Raw genomic sequence first — 21,817 nt, 5'->3', positions numbered from 1 at the left:
TCTTTGTTTTCCGCCCCCCCCTCCAAGAGAAGAACTCTCAAAACCGCCACTGGTCTCTTCCCCAGGGAGAATAAATTTAGCGCTTCTTTTCGCTCCTCATAATTGAGGTTCCTGGAGGTCCCCATATTAATTTTGTTGCCCTTCTCTGGAATCTCTCCAGCTCCAGCACTATCTAGGGGTGGAGAAAAAAAGCCCTGGTTTTATCACTGCAGTAAATTCCCTTTTTTATGCATGCTAACTTTCTGCTGGGTTTGGTAGCTGCAGCTTGTCATTGCATGCCATTGCTCAATCTGTCATCTACTGGGACCCCCAGATCATTCTCCATCCTAGAATCCCCTAGGACAGGGGTAGGCAACCTTAGAGAGATGAAGATCTGCTTGAACAACAAAGATTAAGTCAAAGATCACCGGGCACAGTGTCCCATTGTTAGGGCCGGTTTACACCAGAACGTGATGCCAGAAAGGCATGTTCCATGTGTGTTTCCTGCATAGTGTTCCAAATGCACTGCCTTTGTGATCTACTGCAGCTGACGATACATTGTTAACCCCAAAATAGATCCCAAACACAGTGGACACAAAAAAAAGTATTACAAGAGAGTGCAGGGTTTAGGAGTGCGTTACAATCAGAATGCAGTGTTTAGGGGGGGCGTTACAATCAGAATGCAGTGTTTAGGGGTGCGTTACACTCAGAATGCAGGGATCAGGAGTGTGTTATGCTCAGAATGCAGGGATCAGGAATGTGTTATGCTCAGAATGCAGGGATCCGGAGTGTGTTATGCTCAGAATGCAGAGATCCGGAGTGTGCTATGCTCAGAATGCAGAGATCCGGAGTGTGTTATGCTCAGAATTCAGGGATCCGGAGTGTGTTATGCTCAGAGTGCAGGGATCCGGAGTGTGTTATGCTCAGAATGCAGGGATCCGGAGTGTGTTATGCTCAGAATGCAGGGATCAGGAGTGTGTTATGCTCAGAATTCAGGGATCAGGAATGTGTTATTCTCAGGATACAGGGATCAGGAGTGCATTGCATTTAGAATGCAGGGATCAGGAGTACACTACGATCAGAATCCAGGGATCATGAGTGCATTACGATCAGAATGCAGGGATCAGGAGTGCATTACGATCAGAATGCAGGGATCAGGAGTGCGATATGTTCAGAATGTAGGGATCAGAAGTGCGATATGCTCAGAATGCAATGATCAGCCGTGTGTTATGCTCAGAATGCAGGGATTAGGAGTGCGTTGCGCTCAGAATGCAGGGATCAGGAGTGCACTACAATCAGAATCCAGGGATCATGAGTGCATTACGATCAGAATGCAGGGATCAGGAGTGCACTACGATCAGAATGCAGGGATCAGGAGTGCATTACGATCAGAATGCAGGGATCAGGAGTGCGATATGTTCAGAATGCAGGGATCAGAACTGCGATATGCTCAGAATGCAATGATCAGCCGTGTGTTCTGCTCAGAATGCAGGGATCAGGAGAGTGTTGCACTCAAAATGCAGGAATCAGTAATAAGAAGTGCGTTGCACTCGTAATGCAGAGATCAGGAGTGCATTACACTCAAAATGCAGGGATCAGTAATCAGGATTGCATTACGCTCAGAATTCAGGAATCAGGAGTGTGTTGCTCTCAGAATGCAAGGATCAGGAGTGAGTTACACTCAGAATGTGGGGATTGGGAGTGCATTACACTCAGAATGCAGGGATCAGGAGTGAGTTACACTCAGAATGTGGGGATTGGGAGTGCATTACACTCAGAATGCAGGGATCAGGAGTGCATTATGCTCAGAATGCAGGGATCAGGAGTGCATTATGCTCAGAATGCATGGATCAGGAGTGTGTTGCGCTCAGAGTACAGGTTTTAGGAGTGCGTTATGCTCAGAATGCAGGGATGGGGGGGTGTGATGTGAAAGGTGGTAGAGGACACTGTTATGGGGGTGGCCCTGCCCATAGCAGTATCCACTGCCCCTTCACATCACCCCCACTCCTCCACACACACAGTAGTATCCTCGCCCCCTCATAGCATCCTTCCTGTGTAGGGGCCGAGTTCTGTACAGGGGGCAGGAGCATGAGCTGGCGGAATGATTTATAATATTAACAAGCTGGTGATTGGTTGCTTAGGACCTAGCAACCAATCACCTGTGTGTTAACTTGAAAAGTTAACTTGACCAGCTCCCCCCCCCCCCCCCCTGTCCGTCCTGGGCTGTGCTGTCTCTCTCTCTGCTGTTGGCAGCACTGGTGGAGGCTGGAGGGGAGGGAGAGAGAAGAACTGAAGGCGCAGCGGAGGAGGCTGGGGGCAGAAAGAAGGACCGGCACTAGCAGTAGCAGGGTCAGCGGTGCAGACCCGTTCCCGCTCTACCTGTCACCTACCCCAGTCGAAAGGTAGCCTGCAATCGACAGGTTGCCGACCCCCACCCTAGGGGGGCTCTCCCTAATGAGTGACTTGCGTTTAGAATTTTACCCCCAAGTGTATTACCTTACATTTACCAGTATTAAACTTAATTTGCCATGTAGTAGCCCACTCCATTAATTTATTCAGGTCCTCTTGTAAAGTTTTTATACCCTGCTTTATTGTTATTGCCCTACATGTTTTGTGTATCATCAGCATCAGCAAACACTGAGCTTGAGCTATTTATCTCATCCTCTATATCGGGGGACTCCAAACTGCAACCTGAGGGCCAAATGTGGCCCTTTGCTAGCCTTTATCCGGCCCTTGGGGGACTATTCCTCCCCCTGACCAACAATGAGGCACTATTTCTTCCACCGATACCAATCATGGGATACTTTTCCTCCTACTAATAGGGGCACTACTCCTCCTCCTATTGACCACCAACCCTGAGGCCATATTTGTTATCACTGATGCCGGGCCTGGGATTTTTTTCTGCTCCTGCTGGCCACAATCTGGCCCCCCTAAAGTCTGAAGGACAATAAACTGGCCCTTTGTTTGAAAAGTTTGGAGACCCCTGCTCTATGTCATTTATAAATGAATTAAACAGAATTGGTCCCAGGACAGAGCCTTGGGGTACCCCACTAACTACTATAGAGCATTCTAAGTATTGGGTTGAGGTCTGGATTTGTGCAGGCCAGTCATGTTCCTCCACCCCAAACTGGCTTATCCGTGTCTTTATGGACCTTTCCTTGTGCACTGGTCCAAATCATTTGGTGGAGGTGGGACTATGGTGTGGGGGTTGTCTTTCAGGGGTTGGGTCTTGGCCCCTTAGTTCCAGTGAAGGGAACTCTTAAGGCGTCAGCATACCAAGACATTTTGGACAATGTCATGCTCCCAACTGTGTGGGAACAATTTCGGGATAGCCCCTTCCTGTTCCAAAATGACATGGATGAGTGAGTTTGGGATGGAGGAACTTGACTCGTCTGCATAGAGTCCTGACCTCAACCCAATAGAACATCGGCCAACTCAATATTGAACCCTACGGACTAAGACTGGGATGTCATTAACCAGTTCCCGACCAGCGCACGCCGATGTACGTCAGCAGAATGGCACGGGCAGGCAAATGGGCATACTTGTACGTCCCTTTAAATTTGCTGCCCTGCCGTGAGTCCCGCCGACTCGATCGCCGCGGGCATACCCGCGATCATTTCATGGGGGGCTGAATGGAGAAATGCCGTTGTAAACAGCATTTGCCCATTCTGCCTAGCAACTAGTGACGCTGATCTCTGCTCCATGTCATTGGAGCAGAGATCAGTGTTCACTAAATGAAAGCCCAGCCCCCCAACAGTTAGTAACACACCCCTAGGAACACTTAACCCCTACACTGCCAACCCACTGGTTAACCCCTTCACTGCCAATGTCATTTACACAGGAATCACTGCATTTATATAGCACTGATTGCTGTATAAATGACAATGGTCCCAAAAATGAATCAAAAATGTCCGATGTGTCCGCCATAATGTCGCAGTCACAATAAAAATCGCAGATCGCCGCCATTACTAGTAAAAAAAAAAAAGCACGGAGTATTTCATTTTTTGATTGGGCCGAGACTCTCAGCACATCTGCACACGTGCAAGATATTCATAGGTCGTGGCGCGGGAGAGGTGGGGTGAGACTCAAGTCTCAGGGGGCTGAAGTTCCTCTTTAAGGGGCATGTTTATAAAGCAGTAGACCTGACAGTCATCGATTCACCACCAGGCAGCATTTGATGAAAGTCACATTTTCAGGGTTATAAATAGAGCCCTAAAACTTGGGCGGTGAGAGCAGAGCGCGTTTCTCAAGCACCTTCAAGTAAAACAAGGCCAGTTCTGCAGCAGAACACTCAGATCGGATTCTTGGTAAACAAAGTGTCAGAAGTGCTGCTGATCCGCGAGAAGAGAGGTCACCCAGTCCTCGGCTCTGCTGATATATTAATAGCTGATATTACAGAAAACAAGCCCAGCGCCACCAAGGATCGAGACACCGAACAGCCTCTCTCAGCTCTCCGCGCCATGATTACTGCATCGTTGTTTGTTTACAGATACAGTTCACGCTCCCCCCGGGGGAAATCATCCAAACATCGAAACACCTAATCAAAGATGAAGATCTGGCATTTAAAAAAAAAAAAAAAGTTTTTGCAGTTGAACAACCATTCATTTAAATATAAACTAATCAGCCACTATATTAGGTACGCCTTAGTAGTAGCGGGTTGGACCTCCTTTTGTCTTCATTCTTCGTTGTATAGATACAACAAGGTGTTGGAAACGTTCCTCAGAGATTTTGGTCCATAGTGACATGATAACATCACACAGTTGCTGCAGATTTGTCGGCTGCACATCCATGACACCAATCTCCTGTTCCACCAGATCCCAAAGGTGCTCTATTGAATGGAGATCTGGTGAGTGTGGAGGCCATTGGATGGAGATCTGGTGAGTGTGGAGGCCATTGGATCCCAAAGGTGCTCTATTGAATGGAGATCTGGTGAGTGTGGAGGCCATTGGATGGAGATCTGGTGAGTGTGGAGGCCATTGGATGGAGATCTGGTGAGTGTGGAGGCCATTGGATGGAGATCTGGTGAGTGTGGAGGCCATTGGATGGAGATGTGGTGAGTGTGGAGGCCATTGGAGGACAGGGACCTCATTGTCCAGTGGTGAGATGATTGGAGCTTTGTGACATGGTGCATTATCCTGCTGGAAGGAGCCATCAGAAGATGGGGACACTGTAGTCATAAAGGGATGGACATGGTCAGCAACAATACTCAGGTAGGTCGTGGTGTGTAAACCATGTTCAAAGTGTGCCAAGAAAATATCCCCCCCACACCATTACACCACCACCACCAGCCTGAACCGGTGATACAAGGCAGGATGGATCCATGCGCCAAATTCTGACCCCACCATCTGAATGTCGTAGCTGAAATCGAGAGTCATCAGACCAGGCAACACTTTTCCAATCTTCTATTGTCCAATTTTGGTGATCCTGTGCGAATTGTAGCCTCAGTTTCCGGTTTTGGCTGACAGGAGTGGCACCCGGTGTGGTCATCTGCTGCTATAGCCTAATTCAAGGTTGGATGTGTTGTGCATTCAGAGATGGTATTCTGCATACCTTGGGTGTAACGAGAGGTTATTTGAGCTACTGTTGCCTTTCTATCATCTGAAACCAGCCTGCCCATTCTCCTCTGTTTTCAGCAAGGCATTTTCCTCCACACAACCTCCGCTCACTGGATATTTTCTCTTTTTCCCCACCATTCTCTGTAAACCCGAGAGATGGCTGTGTGTGAAAATCCCAGAAATACTCAGACCGGCCCGTCTGGCACCAACAACCATACCACGTTCAAAGTCACTTCAATCCTCTTTCTTACCCATTCTGATGCTCGGTTTGAACTTCAGGAAGTCGCCTTCACCACGTCTAGATGCCTAAATGCATTGAGTTTCTTCTGCGATGTGATTGGGCGATTAGCAATTTGTGTTACCAAGCAATTGGACAGGTGTCTCAAATAAAGTGGTCAGTGAGAGTGTGTGTGTGTGTGTGTGTGTGTGTGTGTATATACCCCCTTCGCGGCGAGCATACGCATATATGCTGCCTCAGCTTTTGGGGGTTATACCGGGATGATGCCCGCAGTTGCAGGCATCATCCTGGTACTGTTTTTTAGAGCAGGCGATCGGGTTTGCAGGGAAAGCCGCTCGATTGCTATCCCAGAGGAGCGGGAGAGGACAACCCCTCACCTGCTGCTCTGACCGGCCTCCCGTCCCACCAGGAGACCCGATCCACGATCCGGCACTTCCGGTGTCTAGCCACAGACTGGAACGAAGCTGTAAATGGCTTTGTTCCAGTCTCCTGAATGTCACAACGTCACTTCCGGTTTACTCGGCTGCCAATGGGCCGGATTTTAAAAAAACATACAGTATTCAGAATCGCCGTTTTCAGGGATCTGAATACTTTGAAGTGCAAAGGAGGGATTGGAGGTCTTTTAGACCCCCGATCCCTCCATAAAGAGTACCTGTCACCACCTATTACTGTCACAAGCGATATTTACATTCCTTCCATTTTTTTATTTAAAAAAAAACAATTTAATAATATAAAAATAAATAGAATAAATAAGAATTATTTTTTTAAAGCGCCCCCATCCTCGCGAGCTCGCGCAGCAAAGAAAATGCATACGAAAGTCACGCCCACATATGTAAACGCTGTTCAAATGACACATGTGAGGCATCGCGGGGATCATCAGAGCGAGAGCAAAAATTATAGCACCTCTGTAATTCTAACCTGGTAAACTTAAAAAATATTTAAAGCATCGCCTATGGAGATTTTTAGGTACCGTCGTTTGTCGCCATTCCACGAGCGCGTGCAATTATAAAGCGTGACGTGTTTGATATCTATTTACTCGGCCTAACATCATCTTTCACATTATACAAAAAATTGGGCTAAATTTACTGTTTTTTTTTTTTATTTTATTTTTTATCGAGTTTTTTAAAATTCATGAAATGTCCCTTTTCCCCAAAAAGTTGTATTTAAAATACCGCTGCACAAATACCGTGACATAAAATATTGCTACAATTGCCATTTTATTCTCTAGATTCTCTGCTAAAATATATATATATATATATATATATATATATATATATATATATATATATATATATATATAATGCTTGGGGGTTCTAAGTAATTTTCTAGCAAAAAATACGGATTTTAACTTGTAAACACCAAATGTCAGACATAGGCTTAGGCATGAAAGAGATACAGTAATATATATAATACAACAAGCCCCTGGCACAGGAGTAAGAGCCTGCTTAAATGAAGGGCGTTTATACTTTATTTTGACTGGCAAAAGAATACTTTTCCCACTAGAAATCGTTTGGATGTATTTGTCCAAATCCTCCCCAAATAGCCGATCCCCATGAAAAGGGAAACCAGTCAGGAGCTTTTTGCATGGTGCTTCTTCGGCTGACCAATTTTTTGACAACAGGATTCTACGCATGTGTACTAGCACAAGCGCAAGTTGGGACATTTGGTGAATAGAATCTTTAATGGTGTCTATAGCAAAACATAATGCTTTTGGTAGTTCGGCCAAATCCTGGGCTTGTTGTGCAGGAACTTCTTTAAGGACCTGTCTAAATTGGTCCTTTAGGGATTGACAGATGCCTATTGTAGCGACTTCAGGCTAAGTAACGGCACCTGCCAGGGAAAAAGAGGATTTTAACAGGAATTCCAACCTTTTATCTGTTGGATCCTTAAGCATTTGTGCATTGTCTACTGGACAAGGTAGACTTTTAGTCACACTGAAAATCGCAACATCAACTGCTGGTACATTCCATTTTTTTGGTGAATTTTTTCTCCATGGGATAGAGAACTGAGAATCTCTTTGGAGTGAGAAAATGCTTATTCGGGTGATCTCATTCAGCATAAATAAGCTGTTCTAGTAATGCATGGACAGGAAACGCATGCAAAGGCTGTGAAGGTTTTAAGGAACCCAAGGAAGAAACCAAACTTTCAGCAGACTCTGTTAAGGGTAGCATGAAAGTAGAACAAACCATCTCCGTAAGAGATTGTATCAGCAACTTCTCAGATTGCAAGGCTGAAAAGGGTTCATCTACCGTTGTTTCCTCTGCAGAAGAGTCATCGGTTTGTCTTTCCTCCTGATAGCCTGAGGGTAACACCACATCCTGTACCCACTGTTCCCCTTGCAAAGGGTCTAAAGGTGGGGGAGAGGGATCTAACACGCTTGATATCCATTTGAATGGAGGATGTGATTAAAGCCACTAATCTTCCTTCTAGGCCCTGCGGGGCGAGGAAAAGGCATCTTCAGTCACGTATACAGGGGCTGAGATGAGAGAAGCAGCTGCACCACCGATTTGTTCCAATGACTCCCCCTGGCTTGCCATAATTGGTATTTCAGGCAAGAATGACAGTGTGGAGACATGACTGCAGTTTCTAGTGCCTGGGGGTGAAACCTTTGGTACCTTTTTGGTTTTTGTGGTGTCTTTTTTCTTATGCATAGTCCTAAGCACAAAAGCCGAGGCGCTATTTAATTGCACTAATTGCTGAACATAGTCTGACAGTATAATGCAGCTATATAAGTTCAGCCTAGCGATGGGAAAAAATGTTCTGCCCGTATTAGGAATGCCACTTGCAGCCCTTACTTGCCCCACTGCTCCTGTGCCCCAAGTGTAGCCTGCTTGCTCCTCCTCACTATCAGCCGAGGAAAGACTGATCCAGCTCATCCTTAAGCCTGTGCTTTTGCCGTGTGTCCTCGTGGATGCTAAATGGCGCCACCCCCTACTTTTCATTTGAAAAAAGTTTTCAAGACCCAACAAGAGGGGGGGGGGGCAGAACCCAATGACCCAAGCAGGCAGAGGAAACAACTGCTGATTCTCTAACCCTTCTGGTCCCTTCAGGGGGGATAAAAGCATGGCAGATCTCTTACCTTAAGAGGAATCCCCCCTGTGCAAGCTGCTGTGGCCACACACAGACTGACACTGAGCTGAAGTGAAGACAACAGATTAAGATATGTGCATATACTCCCTCTAGTGGAGACTTAAGGCATGATAAAAAATGTTCCCTGATGAAGAAAACCTTAGGTGGACCTTTTAGTTCTTAGGTTTCTTCCCTTACCTTTTCCCCGCCACAGGATTTACTGACTTAACAGGAAGATCCAACCTTCACCCATCGCTGCGTTTAGCAAGCCTTCAAGGGCCGGGTCCCTTTTTATCGGAGTTCCACTCCCTTGGACCTGTAAAAGCACCCCGCCGGGAAAAACTTTAGGTAATGTATCATGACCAATGCCCTGGGTCCCGGGGTCCAGCCCTGCAAAGAGCGGTGTTACATTCAAAACCTTGTGCTTCGCATGCGAGGCCTGGGTAGCATTCACTTTGGCCTCAGTGGCACTTTGGATGGATCCGGTCTATGGAGGCTATTTAAATGCAGCAAGGATCCCTCCTGGAGCTCCTCAGAGCACATCTTCACTCGTGACAAACACCTTAGACACTGGCGAAAAAAACTGAGGTACTCCTGGTAGGAGGAAGGGTTATATAGGGAGTGAACTTCCTGTATTTGGATATACCAGTGTCCATCACCTGAAGGTGCCTATATTCCCACATACTATGGTGCTCTGTGTCCCATGATGTACGATGAAGAAATGTGCATTTTAAAGTGGGCAAAAAAAATGCAAAAAAGGGCTCCAGCAGGCATTTCTCTGGATCTCCGCCTTAGAAGATTTATGAAGGAATCAGTAGAGGAACCGGGCAGATCTGATTTATTAATAGACACATAAAGCAGGATATGATTGCCGGTATCCTTGTATAATCTGATACTCTTAACATCTATGGCTATATCAACATTTGCACAGACATTTTTCTTCCTGTCTTCCATCAGAGCTCCCCCCCTTGCCCTTCCCTGCGACTCCTCTTGCCACTCCGGTAATTCTACCAGTCATTTAGGGGAGGTCAGGTGGGTTTTGTTGGTGTCCTTCATTGCGTTGCTGCCTGCTAATTGCACCAGCGGGCCCCTGCCGCATAAAAGGCAGTGATGAAATGGAGTCAATTTCTCGTGAAGGGTTTAAATGAAAATTCCTCCTGTCAAACCTCATTACTGATGGAGAGAAATGATTAAATGATGAACCTCCATTTTCCCAACCATTTAGAGGTTTCAAGGTAAAGGTCTCATAACTCTCCACCATCTATCAGCGACCAATGAGTTCAGGTACATATCGTTTTAAGGAAATGAAGCAGAGGAGGAATGTTGATTAATATAAAAATAGTAAAATAATAAATAGCGGAGTTGATATCATTAATTCCAGGAAATGTAAAATAATCTACACTATATAAAGTACAGGTATATACACCTTGTTACTCACCCCTCCATATACACCGTATTACCAAAAGTGTTGGAGGAACTTGACTGGAGTTTAATGGCATCCCAGTCTTAGTCCATAGGGTTCAACATTGAGTTGGCCTACCCTTTGCCGCTATAACAGCTTCAACTTTTCTGGGAAGGCCGCCCACAAGGTTTAGGAGTGTGTCTATGGGAATTTTTGACCATTCTTCCAGAAGCGCATTTGTGAGGTCAGCCACTGACCCCATGAACCCTACGTACCAAGACTGGGATGGCATTAAATTTCATGTGTGTCTAAAGGCAGGTGTCCCAATACTTTTGGTAATACAGTGTATATGGAGGGGTGGGCAACAAGGGGCTAAAACAGCAGCAATAGGTCCACAGAAAAAAAAAAAAGAATGGCCAATGGAACCAAGCGGGCAGTTAATAGCAGATGCACCTTGCGGCGAGGCTAAAAACGGCCACCTGGCAAAGAAATGGTTCTGAAACATGTGAACAGAGGATCATGTGGTAGCCCAGCAACCTATGAGAAAGATGGATGCTCGATGATGTAAAAAGCCCCAAAAACATCTCTAGGAGAATGGCACCAGGCAGGGAAGGAGGAACTCGTTCCTTGAGGGCAGAAGATCACCAGAAGAAAGGTAAATTGACCACCCAGCTGGGCGGAAGAGGAGAGAAGCATCCCATAGATCACCCTATGAAGAAGGAGAACAGGGGGCATTTTTCAAGAGAATATGTGACAAGGATGACAGTTCTGAGTCCACGCATAAAGTAAATTGAAATATATCTGACACATCTTCAGGCTTGACATGGGAAGACAGAATGACAGTCCCAAAGAGGGGGAGAACAAGAGTACCAAGGAAGAAAGAACCAGCTTTTAGGATACTTGGTCCCCATGTAACGTAAGAAAAGGAGGGGCCACCTAGGAAGAAATTAGGGGTAACCAAGGCACAACTACGGGTGCACTGGGCAGCACAGAAAGAAGGTTACTTTTTTACAAGGGATCTTTTAAAGGAGTACCCCTTTCTGCACTGGCAAGAGCACCCAAAGAAGACCCCAGAGAGCCAAGGTGTTAGAGGATATACATGTTTGAACCAAGACCTGCAGGCAGAGGCATAACTAGAACCTTCAGGACCCCGGTGCAAGAAATCATGAAGGGCCTCCCTGGCCCCCCGACTAGGGCCCTTCCCACTGTTCTTGGGCCATTTACGCCCATCCTGGGACCCTTTATTAAGGTCCCACAGTGCAACACCTTCCTGCCATCTTGCGGTCCCCCCACAGTGGAGGAACACCAGAGCCCAGTCACAAGACCCTGGTGGTTCTAACACTGGTGATCTTTATTTTATTTTTGTGTTTTTTTTTTTTTTACCTTGTTATTTATTTATTTTACAATTGTATTTTCTACACATTATTTAGAACCCCAGTTGGAGGGCTTTGGTGAAATATCAGGGGTCTAAACAGACTCCTGATGTCTCAATCTGTACAAAGCTCCCCATTCATTCATAAACTGAGGCATAGTAGTTTACTATGCCCCAGCTATGAATGAATAAAACAAAAACAAAAAAAAACTGATTTGGTGATCGGTACCGATCACTGATTCTATTCATTAAGACAAGAAAGGGGCCAGTAAATGACACATTTACTGCCTCCTTCCCCACTCTCCATTCTGGCAGATCCCCCACAGCACCCGGCAGGAGGGGTGGGGGGGGGGGGGTAACCTGCAGAGCTGCTGAGGTGGCCAGGAAAGGACACAGGGGCCTGGGGCAGCAGGCCAGTGCTAGGGAGGTGGCAGGAATGGCATATGGAGGAAACAGATGCCCTCCATCTCCCTCTGCAGGAGAGAGGAGGGGAAGCGGGCATTCAGCGGCTGCATGGAGGGATACATTCCTCTACATGCCGCTGCCCCTGCCACCCTCCTATCCAGGCATACAGGTGGGGCTCACGGGTCCCCTGGAGCAGGGGGCCGGGCTGCAATGATGACTCCCGCGACCCCTGTACATACGCCTCTGCAGGGTACCAAGGGCTAGGTGTTTGGTGATTCCAAACAGAAGAAGTTGCAGGATGCGGAGTGAGAAAAAGATTTTGGTTAAGGTTCCTTATCATCACACTAAGAGAGAGCTACCACAAATTGTAGATTGCAGAGCATGAGGGAAGAAGCCTACATGCCCCAAGGAAAAAGAACCCCCAATTTAGAGTTTGGCATGTGCCTAACTGGTGAAATATAGATGCCAAGAGGTCTCTAACCAAAAGCCTGCAAAGCAGTTATACAACTCCACTCCTTTGATCTCTACAGCTCTTTTCTGGTTCTCCTCCTACCTATCTCACCATACTTTCATTGTCACCTACAACTCCATCTCTTCCTCGCCTCTTCCTCCTTCTGTTGGGGTCCCCCAAGGGTCTGTCCTTGGGCCTCTTCTATTATCAATCTACACCTCTTTCTTGGGCCAAGTGATAATCTCCCACAGCTTTCAATATCACCTCTACGCCAATGACACCCAAGTATTTCGCTCTACTTAGCACACTACTTGTGACATATCAGTATAGATGTCACATCACTTCCTTCAATGTAATTTACTCTGTCAAAAACTGAGCTTCCTCCCTGGTTCTCTTACCCCGACTTTACCATCGAGATCAATAGCACAACTATCAGTCCCTCCACGCATGCCAGGGTGCACCCCTTCTGAACTAATGGCACCACAAAGCAACTCTCTGATCTTGATTTTTGCAAGTCCTTTCTCACTGGCCCACCTATACATAGACTACCCTCATGAATGCTGCTACTAGACTCATCCACCTTATGAACTGGTTGCCACCACTCTCCGCCTATCCTTTCACTGGCTTTTACTTGCTAAATGTATAAAATTCTAAATACTAACTACAACATACAAAGCCTCGAGCTACCAATCTTGTCTCCAAATATCACAAAAAAAATTCTCTTCTCTCCCCACAAGACCTCCTGCTCTCTGGTTCCTTCACTAACTGTATGCTCACCTTCTCATCCCCTGGACTTCTCTTATGGAACTCCAACGCACCTTCACTTTAAAAGGGAAGTTTCAGGGAAAAAAAAAAAAACTTAACATTTTAACCACTTTCAGACCGGACCATTTTGCTGGTCAATGACCAGAGGTCTTTTTACACTTTGGCACTGCGCTGCTTTAACTGGTAATTGCGCGGTCATGCAATGTTGTACCCAAACAAAATTTGCGTCCTTTTCTTCCCACAAATAGAGCTTTCTTTTGATGGTATTTGATTGCCTCTGCGATTTTTATTTTTTGCGATATAAACGTAAAAAGACCGCAAATTTTGAAAAAAAATGATATTTTCTACTTTTTGTTATTAGAAAAATCCAATAAACTCAATTTTAGTCATACATTTAGGCCAAAATGTATTCAGCCACATGTCTTTGGTAAAAAAAAAGTCAATAATTGTATATTTATTGGTTTGCGCAAAAGTTGTCACATCTACAAACTAAGGTACGTTTTCTGGAATTTACGCAGCTTTTAGTTTACGACTGCCTATCTCATTTCTTGAGGTGCTAAAATGGCAGGGCAGTACAAAACCCCCCCAAATGACCCCATTTTGGAAAGTAGACCCCCTAAGGAAATTGATAAGAGGCATGTTGAGCCCATTGAATATTTTATTTTTTTGCCTCAAGCGATTGAATAATGACAAAAAAAAAAATATTTTTTTTTTTTTACACAAAGTTGTCACTAAATGATATATTGCTCACACATGCTATGGGCGTATGTGAAATGAAACCCCAAAATAAATTCTGCTGCTTCTCCTGAGTACGGGGATACCACATATGTGGGACTTTTTGGGAGCCTAGCCGCGTACGGGGCCCCGAAAACCAAGCACCGCCTTCAGGCTTTCTAAGGGCGTAAATTTTTGAGTTCACTTCTCACTACCTATTACAGTTTTGAAGGCCATAAAATGCCAAGATGGCACAAAACCCCCACAAATGACCCCATTTTAGAAAGTAGACACCCCAAGCTATTTGCTGAGAGGCATGTTGAGTCCATGGAATATTTTATATTTTGCCACAAGTTGCGGGAAAATTACAAACTTTTTTTTTTTTTTTTCACAAAGTTGTCACTAAATGATATATTGCTCATGCATGCCATGGGCATATGTGAAATGACACCCCAAAATAAATTCTGCTGCTTCTCCTGAGTACGGGGATACCACATATGTGGGACTTTTTGGGAGCCTAGCCGCGTACGGGGCCCCGAAAACCAAGCACCGCCTTCAGGCTTTCTAAGGGCGTTACAGTTTTGAAGGCCATAAAATGCCAAGATGGCACAAACCCCCCCCCCCCCCCCAAATGACCCCATTTTGGAAAGTAGACACCCCTAAATTTAGGGGTACACTAGTGAGACTAGGTAATAAATGGCGGGTGCCCTGAAACTATAAAAAAATAACTAACCAACCAGCGTCACCTGTAACAGTTATATGGTGATCACTGGTGAAAGGGTTAACTAGGGGGCAATCAGGGGGCTTTATGCGGTAGTATATGGGGGTCCCTGGCGCTATAAAAAGCTGCGGCAAACCTAAATACCTACCTGCCTAACTAGCGTCACCTGTGACACTAATACAGCGATCAGAAAAACGATCGCTTATTAGGCTGGGTTCACACTGGAGCGATGCAGGAACGCCACGAATCCGCGGCGGGTTCCCGCATCGCATGCCTCCCGGCGGCAGTTCACACTGCCCTATGCGAACTGCTGGGAGTGTCAGTGAAATGTTAATGACACCCCCAGATCAGTTCGCATATCGCAGTGCGATCTGCAAACTTGGATCGCATGGTGTGAACACCCATGCGATCCGATTCTGCTGCGGACCAAAAAAAGGGTCCCGTGCGAGTTTGCGGCGGGTGCGGCGGGTGCGACGCGAATTCAGCCATACTATCTGTATGGCTGAACTCGAATCGCACAGAGATCGGATGTGATTTGCACTGCAGTGCGGTGCGAATCACATCCGTTCTCATAAACCGCTGCAATGTGAACCCAGCCTTAGTGACACTGGCGACGGGGGGTGATCACGGGGTTAAACCTTTATTGGGGGGGTTAGGGGGTACCTTAGAACTAAAGGGGGCTAACCCTAACTGCCCTAACAGTTATTAGTCACAAATGACACCCGCCGGGTGATCAGGGGGTTAAACCTTTATTAGGTAATAAATGGCGGGTGCCCTGAAACTATAAAAAAATAACTAACCAACCAGCGTCACCTGTAACAGTTATATGGTGATCACTGGTGAAAGGGTTAACTAGGGGGCAATCAGGGGGCTTTATGCGGTAGTATATGGGGGTCCCTGGCGCTATAAAAAGCTGCGGCGAACCTAAATACCTACCTGCCTAACTAGCGTCACCTGTGACACTAATACAGCGATCAGAAAAATGAACGCTTATTAGGCTGGGTTCACACTGGAGCGATGCGGAAACGCCGCGAATCCGCGGCGGGTTCCCGCATCGCATGCCTCCCGGCGGCAGTTCACACTGCCCTATGCGAACTGCTGGGAGTGTCAGTGAAATGTTACTGACACCCCCAGATCAGTTCGCAAATCGCAGTGCGATCTGCAAACTCGGATCGCATGGTGTGAACACCCATGCGATCCGATTCTGCTGCGGGCCAAAAAAAGGGTCCCGTGCGAATTTGCGGCGGGTGCGGCGAATGGCTGAACTCGAATCGCACAGAGATCGGATGTGATTTGCACTGCAGTGCGGTGCGAATCACATCCGTTCTCATAAACCGCTGCAATGTGAACCCAGCCTTAGTGACACTGGCGACGGGGGGTGATCACGGGGTTAAACCTTTATTGGGGGGGGTTAGGGGGGCACATTAGAACTAAAGGGGGCTAACCCTAACTGCCCTAACATTTATTACAGTCACAAATGACACCAATGCAAAAAAAAAAAAAATGACATTGGTGTCACTGTGACTGGGGGGCAGGGGTAATTGGGGGGTGATCGGGGGGTAAAGGGGGGGTGTGAGTGTGCCTGGCATGTTCTACTGTGTGTGTAGAGTGTTGGTGCAACTCACCGATCCGCTCTCCTCCGTGTCGGAACGAAAAATACCGACACAGAGGAGAGAATACATCACTTCCTCTCCTGTGTTTACATTACAGGAGAGGAAGTGATGTCACGGGGGATTTCTATTCGTCGGGAGCGATCGCGAGGGGGTGGCCATGAATGAATGGCCGTCCCCTCGTCCGGGATCGCTCCCGAACGAATACCGACCGCCGCAGGCACCGGGCGGGGGCCCGATCGGGCCCCCGACCCGCGGGAGGCAAGGGACGTACATGTAAGCCCTTATGCCTGCCCGTGCCATTCTGCCGACGTACATCGGCGTGCGGCGGTCGGCAACTGGTTAATAAAGAACTGTGAAGCAAAATAAGGGTCAGTGCCCATCTGCAGACCCACCATTGCTAGGAATGCAGCGCCCACCATTGCTAGGAATGCACCCACCATTGCCAGGAATGCACTCATCATTGCCAGGAATGCACCCACCATTGCCAGGAATACACCCACCATTGCCAGGAATGCACCCACCATTGCCAGGAATGCACCCACCATTGCCAGGAATACACCCACCATTGCCAGGAATACACCCACCATTGCCAGGAATGCACTCACCATTGCCAGGAATGCACTCACCATTGCCAGGAATACACCCGCCATTGTCAGGAATGCACCCACCATTGCCAGGAATGCACTCACCATTGCCAGGAATGCACTCACCATTGCCAGGAATACACCCGCCATTGTCAGGAATGCACCTGCCATTGCCAGGAATACACCCACCATTGCCAGGAATGCACCCGCCATTGCCAGGAATGCAGCCACCATTGCCAGGAATGCAGTCACCATTGTCAGGAATGCAGCCACCATTGCCAGGAATGCAGTCACCATTGTCAGGAATGCACCTGCCATTGCCAGGAATGCAGCCACCATTGCCAGGAATACACCCACCATTGCCAGGAATGCACCCACCATTGTCAGGAATGCACCCGCCATTGCCAGGAATACAGCCACAATTGCCAGGAATGCACTCACCATTGTCAGGAATGCACCTGCCATTGCCAGGAATGCACCCGCCATTGCCAGGAATACAGCCACAATTGCCAGGAATGCACTCACCATTGTCAGGAATGCACCCGCCATTGCCAGGAATGCAGCCATCATTGCCAGGAATGCACTCACCATTGTCAGCAATGCACCTGCCATTGCCAGGAATGCAGCCACCATTGCCAGGAATGCAGCCACCATTGCCAGGAATACACCCACCATTGCCAGGAATACACCCACCATTGCCAGGAATGAAGCCACCATTGCCAGGAATACACCCACCATTGGCAGGAATGCACCCACCATTGCTAGGAATTCACCCACCATTGCTAGGAATTCAATCACCATTGCCAGGAATACACCCATCATTGCCAGGAATGCAGCCACCATTGCTAGGAATAAGCTCACCATTGCCAGAAATGCAGCCCCACAATTGCCAGGAATGCCCTCACCATTGTCAGGCTGCCAGGATTCCAGCGGTGTCTCTGGTGGTGACAGAATGCGCTGCGCTGGACATCATCGTTGGACCCTGGACCTGGAGAGGAGAGATCATCCATCGTTGGACCCTGGAGAAATGATCACCTATCGCAGGATACCGAGAGTGGATTACCACCGCTGGAATCTTTTTTTATTTTTAATAAAGGACTTTTCCCAATGCTGTCTGTGCGTTTTTTTACAATTTTTTACACTTTCTTTGTGAAATGGTAGGGGTACAATGTACCCATTACCATTTCAAACAGGGGGGGGGGGGCGGGATCTGGGGATCCTCTTGTTAAAGAAGGCTTCCAGATTCTGATAAGCCCCCTGCCCGCAGACCCCCACAACCACTGGGCAAGGGTTGTGGGGATGAGGCCCTTGTCCCCATCAACATGGGGACAAGGTGCTTTGGGGGGCTACCCCCAAAGCATCCTCTCAATGTTGAGGGTATGTGGCCTGGTACGGTTCAGGAGGGGGGGCGCTCTCTCGTCCCCCCCTCTTTTCCTGCTGCCTGCTAGGTTGCGTGCTCGGATAAAGGGTCTGGTATGGATATTTGGGGGGAACCCCATGCCATTTTTAAAAAAAATGTCCATACGAGACCTGAAAGGCCTGCTAATTGAATTTTTTTTTTTATCAATGACTTTCAATGAGTGTTCTCTGTATTATGGGGAGCCGACAATTCATTATAGCCGCGAGTGCTTTTAAATGACTTTTTTTCCCTTCAGAAATGACACTTTGTGCAGGGACAGTTCTAAGCACGGGAAACATGCGCCCCTTCACAGGCATACTATACACACCCCCCAGGTACGAAATTTAAAGGAATATTTCACTTTTATTGTTTCACTTTAAGCATTATTAACCTCCTCGCGCCCGCCCTATGGCCGAATGACGGCCGTAGAGCAGGCGCATTCGTCCGGGCGGTCGTCCCTGGACGGCCCAATGTTTACTTCCGCAATGCGCGCCCCCGCGGGCGCGCATCGCGGAAGCTCTGTGTTCGCCGTGTCCCCCGGGGACAGGCAAACACAGATCGCTGTAAACGGCCAATCACAGCGGCCGTTTACAGCGTGATCGGCGTGTCCAATGGGAGATGATCTCATATGTAAACATATGAGATCATCTCTTGGCGCCGCTCTCCTTCCTCGCACTGTCTGTGCGAGGAGGGGAGAGGGGAGAGATGAACGGCTGCAGCGGCAGCCGTTCTGCCTGTGGGGGGAAAAAAAAAAGTAAAAAAAAATAAAATAAAGTGCCATCCGCCCCCAGCAGTGCCATCCGCCCCAATGCTATCTGCCCCAATGCCATCTGCCCCAATGCCATCTGCCCCAGTGCCATCTGCCCCAGTGCCATCTGCCCCAATGCCATCTGCCCCAGTGCCATCTGCCCCAGTGCCATCCGCCCCAGTGCCATCCGCCCCAGTGCCATCCACCCCAGTGCCATCCACCCCAGTGCTACCTGCCCCCAGTGCTACCTGCCCCCAGTGCCATCCACCCCAGTGCTACCTGCCCCCAGTGCTACCTGCCCCCAGTGCCACCTGCCCCCAGTGCCACGTGTCGTCAGTGCCACGTGTCGTCAGTGCCACGTGTCGTCAGTGCCACATAGTGCCATCCGTCATCAGTGCCACGTATCAGTGCCATTTGTCATCAGTGCCACGTATCAGTGCCATTTGTCATCAGTGCCACCTGTCAGTGTCACGTGCCATCTGTTGTCAGTGTCACATGTCATCAATGCCACTTATCAGTGCCATCTGTCATCAGTGTCACGCGTCATCGGTGCCATGTATTAGTGCCATCTGTCATCGGTGGCACATATTAGTGCCACGTATTAGTGCCATCTGTCATCAGTGCCACGTTTCAGTGCCACGTATTAGTGCCACGTGTCATCAGTGCCACGTATAAGTGCCACCCGTCATCAGTGCCACATATTAGTGCCATCTGTCATCAGTGCCACATATTAGTGCCATCTGTCAGTGCCACCTGTCATCAGTGCCACGTATAAGTGCCATCATTGCCACGTATCAGTGCCATCTGTCATCAGTGTCACGTGTCATTGTCCTGGTGCTTCAAAAGTGTAATAAATAGTCAACAAGTTAGATGTGTAATTTATGTTCCTAGAACACATGATGGCGCTACCTGCATGTTGGGCCTCTCTATGTGGCCAGGCTGTGAAAAAGTCACACACATGTGGTATTGTAATATTCAGGAGGAGTAGCAGAATTTTTTGGGGGTGTCATTTGTGGTATACACATGCCACGTGAGAGAAATAACCTATTACAATGACAATTTTGTGGAGAAAAAAAAATAAATGAAAAATCTTAATTTTGCAAAGAATTGTGGGAAAAAAATGACAACATCAAAAAGCTCACTATACCTCTTACTAAATACCTTGGAATGTCTACTTTCCAAAAAGGGGTCATTTGGGGGGTATTTGTACTTTCCTGACTTGTTCGGGTCACAAGAAGCGAGATAGGCCACCAGTACATCAGATGTGATCAATTTTGTGCGATTCGCACCACAGCTTGTAGACTCTCTAACTTTCACAAAGACCAAATAATATCCACTAATTTGGGTTATTTTTACCAAAGATATGTAGCAGTATAAATTGTGACCAAAATTTATGAAGAAAAATTAATAATTTGCATAATTCTGTCACAGAAACAAAGAAATATGCGTTTTTTTTCCAAATTTTCGGTCTTTTTTCATTTATAGCGCAAAAAATAAAAACCCCAGAGGTGATAAAATACCACCAAAAGAAAGCTCTATTTGTGGGAAAAAAAGGACAAAAAATTCATTTGGGTACAGTGTTGCATGACTGAGTAATTGTCATTCAAAGTGTGAGAGCACCGAAAGCTGAAAATTGGTCTGGGCAGGAAGGTGTTTAAGTGCCCTGTAAGCAAGTGGTTAAAATCACTGCTCCCGAAAAAACTGACGTTTTTAAAAAAAAAATTGCATTGATACATGTCCCCTGGGGCAGGACCCGGGTCCCCAAACACTTTTTATGACAATAACTTGCATATAAGCCTTTAAAATTATCACTTTAGATTTTTCATGTTGGAGTGCCATAGACTTTAACGGTGTTCAGATGTTTGAACGAATTTATTGCCTGTTCGCATGTTCTGATGCGAACCAAACTGGGGGTGTTCGGCTCATCCCTACTGTTGATGCTATAAAAATCATGTATAATCAGGGCTTTTTTTCAGCTGGAATTTGGTGGAACTCAGTTTCCCCACTTCTGGATCGGGCTCTCTGCTCACCACCCTCAGTTGTAAACACAGATGTACGGCTTCTGTGTTTACAAGTGACAGCTTGTCTCCCAATGGCTCTCACAGATCTGATCTCTTGAGCAGCTCCCACAGAGTGCAGGATGGGGACCAAGGAAATGCCGGTGTTCAGGGTGCAGTGCGGATGCTGACACCTCCACTGGATGATTTCTCTGCAAATCCGAAAGACAGAGCAAATTACAGTGTGTGGGGAGGGTACTAGAGCCGGCTGGGTGCTTCAACTTAACACAGCAACAAAAGCTGGACATATGGAAGATGGTGGAGCTTTTAAGGATGGGGGGGACAAAAAGGGGGCAGTGGAGGGGTTGCATTGGGAATGCAGAGGTAAGCAGCTGTGGAAGAAGGCTAAACTCAGCACTCTGTGTAGTGCACCCCTGAACTCTGCACTTTGTATGCAGCGCACCCCTGAACTCTGCACTATGTACGCAGCGCACCACCAAACTCTGCACATATCGCAACACTGAACTCTGCAGCCTGTGTGTAACCCCCAAACTCAGCACTCTGTGTAGTGCACCCCTGAACTCTGCACTATGTACGCAGCGCACCCCGGAACTCTCCACTATGTACGCAGCGCACCACCAAACTCTGCACATAGCGCAACACTGAACTCTGCAGCCTGTGTGTAACCCCCAAACTCAGCACTCAGTGTAGTGCACCCCTGAACTCTGCACTATGTACACAGCGCACCACCAAACTCTGCACATATCGCAACACTGAACTCTGCAGCCTGTGTGTAACCCCCAAA

Source organism: Lithobates pipiens, unplaced genomic scaffold, assembly GCF_037356315.1.
Source record: "Lithobates pipiens isolate NorthernLeopardFrog02 unplaced genomic scaffold, aLitPip1_a1.2 Scaffold_23, whole genome shotgun sequence".
In the NCBI taxonomy this organism is placed as follows: Eukaryota; Metazoa; Chordata; class Amphibia; order Anura; family Ranidae; genus Lithobates; species Lithobates pipiens.
Note: the sequence above shows the minus strand (reverse complement) of the source record.